The sequence below is a fragment of the Protopterus annectens genome, chromosome 9.part0 (assembly GCF_019279795.1).
Source record: "Protopterus annectens isolate FY-2018-M chromosome 9.part0, PAN1.0, whole genome shotgun sequence".
In the NCBI taxonomy this organism is placed as follows: Eukaryota; Metazoa; Chordata; order Ceratodontiformes; family Protopteridae; genus Protopterus; species Protopterus annectens.
In genome coordinates this window covers 303,233,429-303,248,442 of record NC_056743.1, presented here as the reverse complement: position 1 = coordinate 303,248,442, position 15,014 = coordinate 303,233,429, and positions in this window count along the sequence as shown.

Genomic DNA, 15,014 nt, shown 5'->3' with positions numbered 1-15,014 from the left:
TGTGATGTATGAAGTTTTTGTGTACCTTAAGAGTCTGAGACTTGGGATTGGGAGCTGTCTAGAGATTGCTACATCAGAAATGACTTATTTTTGGGGGTCATCACTGACTGTTTTTTGTCTGGTGCATTTCTGGTGTGTCAGCACTCATTTACATTCTTTTCTCGTTCAGCAGAGTCTAAAATCTCTGCAAGTAAGTTTTTTCATATCATTCGGCATTTTAAAATAATTGTATGAGAATGGGTTTTATTGTGCAAGAGTGGGTTTTACTGTATCACTGTATGAGAATATGTTTTAGAAAGTGGGCATTTTTTTTTATTTGTATTGAATTTACAACGGGTGTAAATGTGGGAATATTAAGAGAGCCAGAGCCTAGAAATCCAGCCAAACATACATTTCATAAGCATAAAAGAGACAGGTCTATTTGGTGAAATGGTCTAAGCTCATTAAAAATGATATTGCACTGCAATTCCCGGAAGGTATAACTTTTGACATGGCTATTTTAGAAAATCTTAAAGAAACTTAAATAAAAAGAAATAGTGCCTGCTTCTTTGTTGGTCAACTTTTAATGACTGGCAAGAATAATCTAAAAATAAGGAAACTTAATCTGTTCTTAAAAGTTTAAAACTTAAGTCTTTAAAAACACAGCTGCAGACAGCTAACAGAAGCATTAGCACATTACAGAAATGTGCTGAAGAAAACTCACAGTACTTGGGGAACTTATCCTTTAAAACAGCTAGAAAAACTAAAGATAACTCAGACAGAATCTTTTGATGACTTCCCCCTACCCCCTCCATACTCCTATCCCTTATGCAGACCAATCTGATTTGTATGAAGCAGACCACCCCCTCCTTCCTTAGAAACACAGGCAGAAGGTGGTCAATTCAAACAAAAGCCCACTACTACTTCCTCTGATGCTTCTAGAGGTAGGTTTAGAACTTTGACTAGACTTATTGCATTAATAATCATATACTAGATGGGTATCAGGTAAACCAAGACCTCCTTTCACTTTAGGTGTAATTAATTTTTTTATAAGATATACAAATGGATTTAGATCATATACATTTATTAAGATCAGAAGTGATATTATGGAAGAATTTGAGGTACATTTTGAAACAAAGCATTAAATAGGAACAATTTGGGAAGAATGTTCATTTTGATGATTGCTACTTTACATAAAAGGGACAAACTTAACTTGTTAAATCTAATAATAAACTTGCTTAATTTTATTCCAAAAATTCTCTGTTATTTACAAGGGAATATGACTTGTCAAGGTCAAAATAAACACCCAAGTATTTCAGTGATGTGGCGAATTTAATATCACAGGTAATGGCATTGAGTGGGTAACAGTATTAATGGTTGAGAAGGAATATAGTAGATTTATGAAGATTCAAAGAGTAGTAAAAATGATAAAATATATATAGTTAGGATTATTTTAGGGATATCTGAACTGGGGAGAGTAAAATATATTACTAAGTCATTTGCAAATGCAAAAAATGTATATTGATTGTGAATAGGACAAATGTATATGGAGTACAAGCATAAAAAGTGGTTCAATGTACATATTAGAAATATGAAAAGTTAGAGGACAACTATCTGGCCCTGTTTAAAATAGGTTTTGAATTAGAAACAATTATGAAAAGTTGCATAAAAGCTTTATAAGTTGCTAAGTGATTTAAAAAAGAAAGCAGAGAATCCTAGGTGTTGCACCGATGCAAATAAACACTGTTAAGATGATCAAAAGCTTAAAACGCATCTATAGCTAGAGTAAAATTGTTAATTTAAGTTAACAAATGATTGAGCAAGGTCCAATGTGAGAGCATGATCTAAAGTCTGCCTTTGCTTTAGAAAAACAGACTGATAAGGAACCAGAATGGAAGGAAACACTAATTTTATTCTATTAGCAAGAATAGATGCATATATTTTTAGATCTATATCTATAAGTGATATTGGTCTATAACTAGCTACATCATTTGGATCATGATTATGTTTCAAAATGAGAATGGTTTTGGAGTCACTAAGATACAAGTCAGATATGCCTAAATTAATAGCAATAAATAAATTTACTAAGGCAGAGACAATGAAAAATATGAAACAGTTATAAAAATCAATAAAGAAACCAACACATCAAGGAGCTTTGCCCAATTTAAAATTAATGGTATCCTTAAATTCTTTCAAGGTGAATGGCATATTGAAATTAGACTGGGTAGGATTACGTTTTTATAACTCTGTTCTATTTAAGTACATATACAAATCTTGCGGTGGTGCAGCATTAGCGTTGTTGCCAGATAGCAAGAGGGTCTCCTGTTTGATTCTCAGCTGGAGTTCCTTCTGTGTTGAGTCTGCATGTCCTCCCTGCGGTTGAGTGGCATTTGAAAGACATGCGTGAATGGGCGTACCTTCGCTGAAGGTTGGGCATCGGGCTGGCAACTCAGCACCATAAAAATCTACTGCCAATCATTAGCGGACTGGAGTTCCACTGTGGCAACCCCTAACTGCGAAAAGCCGAAAAGACAAACAAGACAAACATAAATCTTTGTTACTAGTCTGTGTTGTGCTGACCATATAGTTGTAAATATATTTTTGCAGAAGCCTGGATTATATCATTGATTTAACAGTTCTTTATATTTAAAAGTTGAGATAAATGGTGTGATAGTCTGATATTAGTCTTGCCAAGGTTTTAGAAGGGGATTGGGACTACTCAGAATATTTTGTAAGGCATTTTGCTTCATACCATGAAATTTGTGAGTAATAAAGGGTAGAGTTGCTACCTGATGTGAGAAACTTCTTTTTCTAACTCACAGTCTGAGTAACTTGTTTTGTCATGATTTTATTTAGTTTATTTATTAAAGTAAATTCTTTTACTTATAAAAATGCTGCTAAGCTGAGTTTTCAATGTTGCCTAATGTATATCAAAAGTAATATCAGAATTTAAATTTGAATTTTGGAACTTTCCTATTAGAGAAATGATATCGTACTTAACATCTTCTCATCTAATAGGTAAGAATTTAGAGTCCAATTATATCTATGTTTAAAATAGGGATGGAAAAATTAATATTTAATAGTATCTTGGAATGATCAGAGAAATGTCTCAGTTGTATGTAAAAATTAAACTTATAAAACTGATTCAAAATTACAAAAATCAGTTCTAGAGTAAGATTTATGATATTTAGAGGAGTATAGTTAGAAGAATTATTCTCATTTGAAAACAAATGAAAAAGGTCAAATGAGTCAAAATCTGATATTAAATCCAGTATGGCTAAAGAAGTATTTAGATTGTACTGCTTACAGTTAGAGGTTCTATCTTTATTAAAATTAATAACTGCAATCCCTTCCAATGATAAAGGGATGATGCTTATATTCACTAAAGGACTTTCCTTTATAACGTCATAGTGTTTGTCCCAAGTTGCAGAGGAATTTTAAGTTGGGATTTTTTGCAAATAAAATAGCACCATCTGCCCTTTGGGTCATAATTATTTTATAGAATACTTTCTTGAAAAGTTTTCTTTATCAAAATAGCTACTTCTTTTATTTTATAGCTATCCCCAGAATTAATACTATTGTAAAAAACAAAATGAATCTACTGGTGCATACTTGTAGGGCATAATAAATGTAATTGAATCTTTTTCAGGACACCCCAAACCTACAGAGGTGGTGGCTGCCAGTGAGCTGTTGGGAACATTTGTGGAAGTCTGTTGCCATGTATAAGAGATGAAATAAAAATGTTTAAATTGGCCCTCTTTGGATATGCATGACATTAATCAGGCACAGTAAGTAGCAGACAATATAGTTAAAGAAGAGAAAAATACCAGAAGAAATTAGCAGATTTTCAATTTAAGTAATTTTATACAAATTTGAGGGTTAGGTATGAATCAGGAGGAACAAGGGGTGATAGAAGTGGGTTTTGAGTTTCTCATCATCAATTTTATATCATTTTACATCAATTCAATGCCCTTTATAAACATTTGTTGCAAAGTGATGACTTTAAAAAGTTTTCTTTCACTATTTTGGAGAAAGTAGAACACTTCGAGAGATGGTGACTGGGAAACATTTGTTGAACAGAGAGCTCCACTGGCAAATTTTACTAAATGCCACCACCCCCAGGCATTAATGACATAATATCTATTAAGCCTATTTTGAAAATCAAATCTGATTGCCTGTCTTAATGTGGGAAAGTCAAGAATATTTGTAATTTTCAATATTTTTATGGCAGAAGTTTTTGTGACATCCACCAACTTTTTTCATTTCATTCTTATGAAAGCTTTTAAATTTATGTTTTTTATAGACTAATTATTTGAAGGAACAAGTATTGACATCTATTTATTTTAGGCAACACATTTTATGTAAGTATATTTTATGTAAGTATTTTTTTTTAAGTGTGTACTTCTAGAGCTACTTTTAAGTGTGTATTTAAGAGTGTGTATTTCTTAAAATATTGCTGGTCTAGGCATGGAGCCTCTTTCTGAGGCTTTAAAAAAGGAGGGAAGTAACTGTTACACTTTCTGATGAAGTTCCTGTGTTTTGGAATGAAAGCGCTAAAACTGGAGAATAAACATTTGGCTGGGACTTTTGGTGCAGCATTTCTTTTTATTTTCAAGTTTACATAGTACACTGTTTTATGGTTTATTTTATACATTGTATAAGTCTCTATGAAATAAGGAGAGCAGGGGTTGTACTTATGGACATACAGAAGGCTTTTGATTTAATTAACTGGGAATTTGTGTGGAAAAGTCAGGAGAGGTCCTAGGTGGGCTGGGCAGTGCATTAGAACTCATCTTTTTGGCTTTTCCCGGTTAGGGGTCACCACATAGGAACTCCAGTCCACTAATGATTGGCAGTCGATTTTTATGGTGCCAATTTGCCAGCCTGATGCCCAACCTTCAGCGAAGGCACGCCCATTTACGCATGTCTTTCGGAGGCCATTAGACTGTGGGGAGGACACGCAGACTCCACACAGAAAACACTCCAGCCGAGAATCAAACAGGAGAACCTCTTGCTGTGAGGTAACAATGCTAACGCTGTACCACTGTGGATTAGGAACCATATATTCAGGTAAGTGTAAATTGGGCTCTATTGGGCAAAGTGAGATTAGGGTTGGGCTGGGAATAAGGGTTATTTACTAATGGAGAAATTAGTTGATATGGTAGAAAGTTGAAGAGTTAAGGGTAATAAAGTTAAATAAACCTGTTTGTTGATGACTACATGTTAGTGGAGGATTTGGAAAGGGTACTGCTTCAACTGTTAAAGATCACAGAAGAGTTCAGAAGAGTCTCACGGTTGTAGCACCATCCCAAGTAACAATAGGAGTGTGTAAAGGATTGTAAAGTCCATCTGGTTTATATCTTAGTTAAGGGGTGTGGAGAAATACGTGGGAGTTAAAGCATATCTTATGGTGTAGGAGTTGCAGAGAAATAAAATCTGGAGACGATGCAGGATACAATAAAGAAAATTTAGGAGAACTTTAATTAGAAGGGTAAATACGATGAATGGAAGAATAGAAGTTGTAAGACAATGGCGTTATGCTAGTCATTTATTTACTTAAGAATATGAAGATAAAGCCCTTGGCAGTGTGAGTGTGGTACATAGTGTTAAACAGATTTGGTTAAAGGGAAAAAGAAGCAAAAGTGGGAAGAATAAAATTGAGGAATATGGTGGGGGACAGAGAATGTCCCAGTTTAGGAGGTATGTAGTGGTATAAAGACTGACAGGTATGTAAAATGAGAGGGCCAGGATGAAACGCTTGAGAATATAATGACAGAAAGAGGGGAAAGATATTTCCTGGAATACAGAAAGGGTAATGGAGGTAGATATGAAGAAGCAAATGAGACTACACAAACCACAAAAGACTAAAAATTGGGATTATCAGAATGGAAAGGAAAGGACTGCAATATGGAGGACATTTGGAAGAATATGGGAAAAGGGAGAGTTTAGGACACTCTTACAGCAAAGAGAGGCTATTTCCTGAGAAATGGTAACTTCCTTGTGTACAGGTGATTGACCAGGAATATAGTGGAGAAAATGGAAGAGGAGAGTAGGAACATGGACTGAAGCCAGAATTAAATGGCAAGACTGGGAAGGAAGAGAAAAAAGGAAATATAGTGTGAATGAATAAAGATTTGGGGAGGATAGAAAGATAACTGTTTAACCCACATATCCTTCAGTTTACAAAAACGAAAATAACATGTCAGATGATGAGAAAAGTGTAATTTCTTGGGAAATGGAGAAGGTCATAAAATTCATACCAGCCTGAGGTTGTTACACAGTTTATAGGAGTCAAAAGACATAGGTGAGGAAGGTGATTGCAAGACTCGAGTGACAGAGATGTGGGAGAAAAGGAAACACACACATGGTGCAGTTGTAGATGACACAGAGTGAGGGATTACAAAAGAAATATGGAGTAAGTTTCATAATAAAAAAAGTTAAAGAGGAAGCGTTACTAATTTTTTGTGAAGGTCAGAAGGTGTAGAAAAGAGCAAAAAGGAGAGAAATGTTAATGGCATGTTCTGTGAAAAAATAAGGATGGAGCTTTGACAGTGACAAATGCAAGCAAGGTTCAATTAGTGGCATTACAGGCAGAAGGGGGAGCAGTGAAGAGGTATGGTCTACTTGCCTCTTCCATGAGATGGGAAGGGTTTGCAAACAATTGGGGTATAGCTGGTGTGATTTCCCCTGGCAGATACCACGGAAGCCACTATTGTTACCAAGTGGGAGGAACATGGTTCCTTGGAAAGAATACCTCCCACGGATTTTAGGGATGGTCTCTGCAGACATCTTAAAGCATATCCCTCACCAATGTCTGGCTGTGTGCACATTAGGACTGAGAAAAAAATAGTGAAAAAAGCCTCATACCACCCCTGATAACTATCAGAATGGTAAGTCCTTGTATGTTCAAACTTTGCCCCAGTTATGGAGAAAGAATGGACCTACTGATAAAGGAGGGATCTGATGACTATCAGCAAAGCAGAGTTCCAAAAAAGCATTGTAAATGGCAGGATGGTTGAAAAGCGAATTGCCAAGTCATGAAAATTAGAGGACAGAAGTGTAGAACAGGTGAAGACAGTAGAATAGATTTATTAGGTAGTATGGTGCAAGTATTATAAAAGGTAGTTTAGAAGACAAAATAAATGAATGCAGCATGAAAGTGAAAAAGGTAGAGTTGGACAGTCAGTCAGTAAAGTGAGGTAAAATATTTGTGTGTTACAAATGAGAAGAGGATAGGCAGGGAGCAGAAACTGCAACTTAGCATGCAAACAATAAATGTTTTAGTAGGAGTAATATGTGAATATTGAAAAAGAGTTGAAATATAAATAGATTTTGATATGTGAGGAGTCTGTATGGTGTCTGACAAATAATTTTTGGATGCACAACATAATACCAACGTATATAAATGAAATTTTCATCTGAAATAAGGATGGATTGGGTTTGTGTTTCACTTATTGATGATGAAAGCTAATCCAGGGCCACTCGCCTGTATCCTACTTAATGCACAAAGTACAACAAAACAAAACACACCAGAATAAAACCTTCATTACCCTACATAAATCTGATTTAGTTACTATCAGAGAAGCATGGGTTATGACAACAGCCTTTCCTTACTCCATTGTTTTCCTAGTTATAATTACATATTGAGCCCATACCAGGTTTAAGAAAATGAGGTAGAACTCTCTTTCTGTTCAAATCACCCATAAATATCACAGACAGTGCTTCTAAATGTTGGCTTGTATCCACTCTTTCCCACAAAAAAAACATACCACATCTCACACTAGCTTATCTACCACCATTTCCTCTATAAATAGTACCAAAAATTGCATAATACTTGGAGACTTCAGCCTCAACCTACGGAGTTCTGTTTCCAACGACCTGAATACTCTTCTGAAACAATTCAACCTTATCCAGCTCATATCTCAACCTATTAGACCTAACCACAGTATAGCTCACCATTCTGTCCTAGATCTCATATTAACTAATAAATCTTCCCTTATCACAGGCATCACCATCTACCCATCATCTTTCAGTGATCACCAACCTAACAGTTTTCATGTCCATCAATACGTAAATATGCTCACAAAAATCAGATCATTCTATAACAGATCACAGCCTAACATTAATAAACTTAAATCCGCTTTTCTTGGGCTGGTCACCAATTCTCAATTTATCAGACCCTAACACTGCAGAACTACTCAGTTCTGTACTGACTTATGTGCAAAATTCGCAATTCCCACTTATTCATAGAACTTTGCAAACCTACACTACCAGCTTCTTAACCTTTGAGTTTAAAGATCTTCTACAACTCAAGTTAATGCATGGTATTCTTGAAAAAACACTTCCCAGTACCACAAACACACTCACTACACCTAGCTATGCAAACTCATCAGGCAAGCAACATATCATAAAGGTCAACTGATGAAGTCATATCAAGTTTCACTATCATCCAGAAACTTCTGGAAAGAGGTCAACCATCTTACAGAGTGGAATAACCTTCCCTATATGAATTCCACATCCATCAGCTTTCTGCTTGTGATTACCTTTATCATTTCAGCAACCTTCCCATCGATATATTTAGTCAATTCCAAACTGCCTCTACCACTAGCCCTTCATGTATTCTACTTCAGACTATCACAGCCAAGGACATCACACACTGCTCAAACAGATCAAACTTGATAGCTCTCCAGTACTGATGGACTTCATCCATGGTTTATTTAATCACTGTGGAGGCATCATAACCCCATTGAAACATATATTCAAACTGCATATTGCACTTATTATGCCCAATATCTGGAAAACGCCATTGCAAAACCTCTACTTAAGAAATCCAGTCTAATCTCAAACTTTTGACACAATTGTATTCGCCCTATTCTAGGGAAGATCAGAATCCCTTTTGACTTATCCTATTTTCCTCTGCTGTTAATGACATGGTCCTGTTCAACTCCAGCTACTCTGTCTATTCTCCGGAACTCAAACTTGAGGTTTATTTTCCTGTTCTTATTCAATGGTTTAATGCTAAAAAAATACTAACTCCTCTAAACCCAACAGCACTTTTTAGAACTAGTAAAAGCTCTCTTCTAGCTCCAGATCTCCACAAATCATACCTCTCAAAGTCTTAGTGCAAGAAATCTGGACAAAGACCAACAAAATGGGGGGACAAAGATCCAAAAATAGTGACATAGTTTAAATAGTGCTCTTATAATCTTAGAAAGTTGCTAGAGTGGCAATGTTTGTTTTAACATACCTTTTCTGGAGGATTTGAAGTCTGAAACTCAAATATATGTCATTATTTAGCGATTTCACCCTCCAGCTCATTCCAGTAATTTGCCAGAAAACCACAGATTTTCTGAGGTACAGACCAAAAGTATGACCCAAAAATCTTGACATTCTGCAAAAATCTGGATAGTTGAGAGGTATGCCACAAATCCTTGAACATCTGAACAACACTACTGAAAAAGTCACTTCATTCAAATACCCAAGGATTTGGTGGAACCCTTTCATACACAAAAAAACTCAACACACACTCTTATTCTGGGCTAAAATGATTTCTCAATTTCTATCCAGACTCTGTAGAAATGTCATAGGTATCTTACTGGCTCAGCTAGATTACGGTTTCCCTTTGATTATTGTAGCTTCTAATACAACTGTTTCTAGCATTCAATCTATCTCAAATACCATACAGATTCAAACTCTCCCAAGAAATGACCACCACTGCAAAACCATTGAAAAGGCTAACTTCCTATCTGTGAAACATGCTGACTTTCTACTTGTCTTGCAAATATTTCAACAATACTATCAGATGCCCTGCTCAAAAGGTTGTACAGTAAAGACAACACAGTTTAACAATTAACTTTGAAAGGTATTAGAGCATTCTTAGAAATTATCTAAAACTAATCTCAAGTTCCTGGATATTTACAATAGCTTTTACTTTCTGTAGTTACACTCTATCATCACAAGTTAAATATAGCCTGTATATCTAAGAAGAGATATGAAGATTTGGCAGGTTTTGTTCAGCTTTATGGAACACTATATGAATATTTCATCAGTAATATCACCATGCCTGGTGATATTTCAGTAAGTTTTGGCATAGCCTCTTGAAATACTTCAATCACACAATATACCAAATTCTAAGCACAGAAATCAAAAACTGCCCAAAACTGTATTAAAGATGCCCAGATATTTGCCATTCCAATTCAGCTTCTTTGCCAAAAGCCTTAATTTCCCTTGAGCATTGTGAAATACTTAACATATGGCATGCAAGACTCTTCTGCCAATATCTTCAATTACTTAGCTTTTCTCTATTAACCTACTTACTGAAATCTCACGGGTTGATGCAAATTCTTGCCTTGTCTTGTTTCCTATAACTGCAGTACTAGTCCAATTCTGTATGCTCTTCTTGTCTGACAAGAATACATAATGACTTTATATTCAGTTCTTGCTCTGTTTTATCCTGAATAGCAGAAAGACATTTCAGTATGACATTTCCAGGAAGACGGCATCAGCCATCAAATATATTAACACAGGATCACAAAATATTCTGAGTTTAGCTCTGAATTGATGACTGACATTACTTTCTCCGCAAACTTTTTATTTTTTACCTCATCAGACATTGCATTTGCTTCTTGCCATTTTATTTCAATGTACCTTTTACCTTTAATAGCTGCATCTCATTAGTTCCAAGCATGTAATTTGATATGAATAAGCTATTTCACTGCATCATATCTGCATTCCATTGTTTCTCATCACTGATAAACTGTTCAATATGCTGCACAATTTCAGGAGATTTAACTGCTTGTAAAAATCCAGTTTGCTTTTGAAACATGCTCACATTTACAGAACAGGCTCTGCAACTGTTACATCTATCATCTCTGACTGCACACTATTTTTATCACATCCAGTTTCTCACAGACAACCAAACCATGACAATTTAATGGATTCACATTAGAATGAAGAGTAATCTAAGAAAACAAACGTTTTCTATAGTTGATTTCATACAGTATCATAGTCTGTCTAAAAGTTTAACATAATTATCTGAAGAGCTAAAAGTGTACAAGCAGCATTACAGATTAACACCAGTTAATCCTTGTGAAAAAAAAAATTCTGAAATAATGCTACTTTCGCCTCGTCTCCAACTTAAAAATAGTACTACTGTTGTGTATTTTTGTCTAGCAAGTTTTATCACTGGTACTAACCATAAACAGTAGGGTTTATGCATTTAAAGTACGCCCATGATGATTGCAGAAATAAATCTTGCATCAGCTTCTACAAAAGTTCAACATTTCATTTTCACATCTTTTTCTTTGTTTTTTGCACCCTGTATTGGTTAATGCTTATAGCTAGATCTGCAGGAAATTAAATGTGATGCATGAGGTTTCCTTTCTAAATGTACATTTGTAGTCAGGTAATATCATAGTTAAGCTGCAACAGCATTTTAATTATAATTCATCAGCTTGAAGCATCTCTTTAGCAACACAATCAGACTTTTTATTCTAAGTACTTCATGCAGGTCTTTTATTTCCAAATTAGGTAATCTACTCACTCCTTTCTTATCTTGCAGATATTCCGGTATTAAAATATGCGTCTCTAACTCCTCAGCTGATGAATCAAATTGACAGAATTTTAACTTACAAGAGTGAGTCCTGCATATCTACAAACTTACAGTTTGTATCTTTGTTCTTGTGTTAAGTTAGTTTCTTCAGTTTCTTTGTGTGAAGGGAAAACCAATTATGCAATATAAGAAAGCTTTTCCTATCATTCACAATAGGATTACATGTTACTTTATGTTACTATTAGTCTTATCCCCTTATTTTTCATTAAAACAGCTGTGTGCTTTCATAGCACCTTGATTTATAGCATTTAATAATGTAGCACAATGAATTTTTGACAGCAATTGGTGACAAGCTCAGTTTTAAATCTACACTTTTTGTTTTTCAGGTAAATACTATGTAGGGTAAAGGATGTAGGAGTTGAGTACTAGTTATGTTTGAGCCAAAAATGGGAAATGATTATTCTAGAAGCTATAGACACAAGGTAGAATACTAAAAAATGATGGGGGGGGGGGGACAAAACAGTTTTTACTTCAAATAAGTGAAAAATTTTGGAGCACTTATGGGAGCTTCTAGTAAAACTTTAAAGACAAAATTAACAGTTTTACAATATAGCGGAATTGAACAAAGGCAAAATTAAATTTAGAACTAGGTGAACATAAGTAAATGTAGTCAACCCCACATGTCAAAAAACAATTTACTTCTCAACCATATATCATCTCATCTAGCAACATAGTTAAACATCAGGATAGGCAACACTGAAAGGACACTGGCCTCAGGATAACACATCCAAAATGAAGCTTTACTAAAAGCAAACTCACAAAGGTTCTATGTCATACGATACCAATTGATAATCAGGGTTATTCTTACATTTAAAGCTACAAATATCAATATTTCTAACAGAGGATAACAGGAATTCGCACCCATGAGAGGAGGGGGACGACATGGGATCATTAAATGCATTACTATCCATACTCCAGTGTCACTGCACATAGTTTGTATTCTTACATTGAGCATGAATTTATCAGTTAGAAGATTGAGTTTGCTGCTGATATAGTTGCTATTATGTATGGGTAATAGTGATACTAACTGCTGTCTATTCAGAAAACATGTTGTAGCACTGATGTTTTGTTCTTATCATACATGGTGGTGCTGCGGTAGCATTGTTGCCTCACAGTAAGACGTTATCCTGAGCGATTCTCAGTTAGAGCATCTTCTGTGTGGAGACATGCGTGAATGGGCATACCTTCGTTGAAGGTTGTGCGTCAGGGCCGGCAACTCGGCACAGAAAAATCGACTGCCAATCATTAGCAGACCGGAGTTCTGCTGTGGCGACCCCTAACCGGGAAAAGCCAAAAGACACAACATCACTAATACAACAAAAACTACACAGCTATTCCTGGAGAACAGAACACTCAGGACTTATGCTGTTACTTGTTATGGTAAAATAAATATGGCTATATACAATATATATTCTGTGGCATGGGTAAAATACAATTTGCTAACTACCTTGAAATTGGTTAGGATTCAGAAAAATATAATGCTTTAGCACCATTAAAGTTTCACTGGTGAACTGCAGAAGAGTAACTGTGAAAAAAGCGATTCAGTGATTTGCAAGAACCACCTGGAGGAAAAGCTTATTAGTTATTCATTAACACATTTCTGAAGCGAACACAATGCAGTTATATGCAACTGTACTGGAATCCCCCCACCAACCTATGCAATGCTGTGGTACAAGTACAACACACACATGCACACACAAATACCAACACACATTCATATTAACACACCCAGACAGCTCCAAGCATTCCCACATATCACATATTGACAATGTACCCACATTCACACACACACGTTTTGCAGTTCTTATCCATTGCATCACTAATAGGCATAATCAGTAGGTTTACACTGTCAAAGCACAATGGACATATTTATTTCTTCACTCCTGAAATATAGCAAACTTGTTTTTGACTCACACTACTGCACTAGTCCAATCCCAGGAAAAGGTCTTGTGAAGTGCATATGACTAACTTGTATTAGCCATACCCTTGGACTGCAATATTTGGTTTCCCTTTTCTCAAGTGATGCTGCATGCTCAAGTGTCCTTACCATTACAGAGTACAAGTCTTTGAACTGCTCACTCATAATGCAGTCAGTAATCTTGCTAGAAACAGTATTGCATTGTAGATTGTGGTTCTGAATAGCAGATCTAAATATTGGTGGATGAAAGTGTTGTTTAAAAAAAAAAAGTAAGACTTGTACCTCTGAAATTCCGACAGAAGTGTTTTTTTAACACCTAAACTTCCATCAATGTTACCGGGAATATTATGAAGATATTTGTTCTTTATTTGAAAATCAATAAAGTTTTAAAAAAAAAAAAGTTACCAGAATGAATAAAGTTTGTCCAATCATTCTGTGCATTTTACATACAATACTGATAACATCACTCAATATACTTTTATCAAAATCATCGGGTCTATATTATATTGCCGACAGGTGAAAATGTTGACTGACTTGTTTGACACCAAAATGTCGAACTACAAAATTAGCTAAGGCCAAATCACAGTTTTCTTTCCAATGGAAAGAAATTGGTTGGCCAAACACCAATGGCACAAAAACAAATATATTTAAGTGGGGGGGCTTCATCCCCCCACACCCCCCCTAACTAAATATTTTAACTCCGGGACCGCACTACACTCAGGGAAAGGGCAGTTTGTAAGAGAACGCCCGAATTTGGCCGTTCGCTAATTTTGCAGTTCGACATTTTGGTGTCGAACAAGTGAGAGTCAACATTTTCACCTGTCAACAATATAATAAAGACCCAAGTCATCATAGTTAACGTTTATGCAAATTTTAACAACTTTTTAACTACATAACTATGAGTATATTTTTGTAACAAAATGATACTGATTAGCATTTTCCTTCTTGAGGATTTAAATCAAATCTAAATTGCTATATTAAAAAGCTTAAATTTGATCTACACAGAAATAGTGATTAATGGAGATTTTGTGAAATAGAAAACTAGTTTATTACTCTACGAAGTTACTTCGGACAGCATATGAAGAAAACTAACTTTACATTACTAATTGTTGATATGCATGTATGTTAAAATGAGTAGACACTGATTCCATGGCAATTGCTTAATACTTCTGGACTTGTTACTTCTGCCACAACATGCAGTAAGCTTATAATGAGTCAATCTGCCAGTTTTTATATTGTTAGAATTTTACTGTGTTTTACAGAGAAAATTTGAAACATATTAGCTACTTTAATGATTTAGATTTATAAAAATGTTTTATCTAAACACATTTTATCAGAAGGAAGCTTACATCTGTTTTGTTTATGGCTGCACAACCATTAATGAATGCAAATACGGGGAGTTAGTTTAATATGTCTTTTATTACTAAAGTAAGTGATACTGGTTGTTGTAAAGACCATGGATTTAATGAGAGCTTTTCATTATTTCAAAACCTAAATACTAGAGAA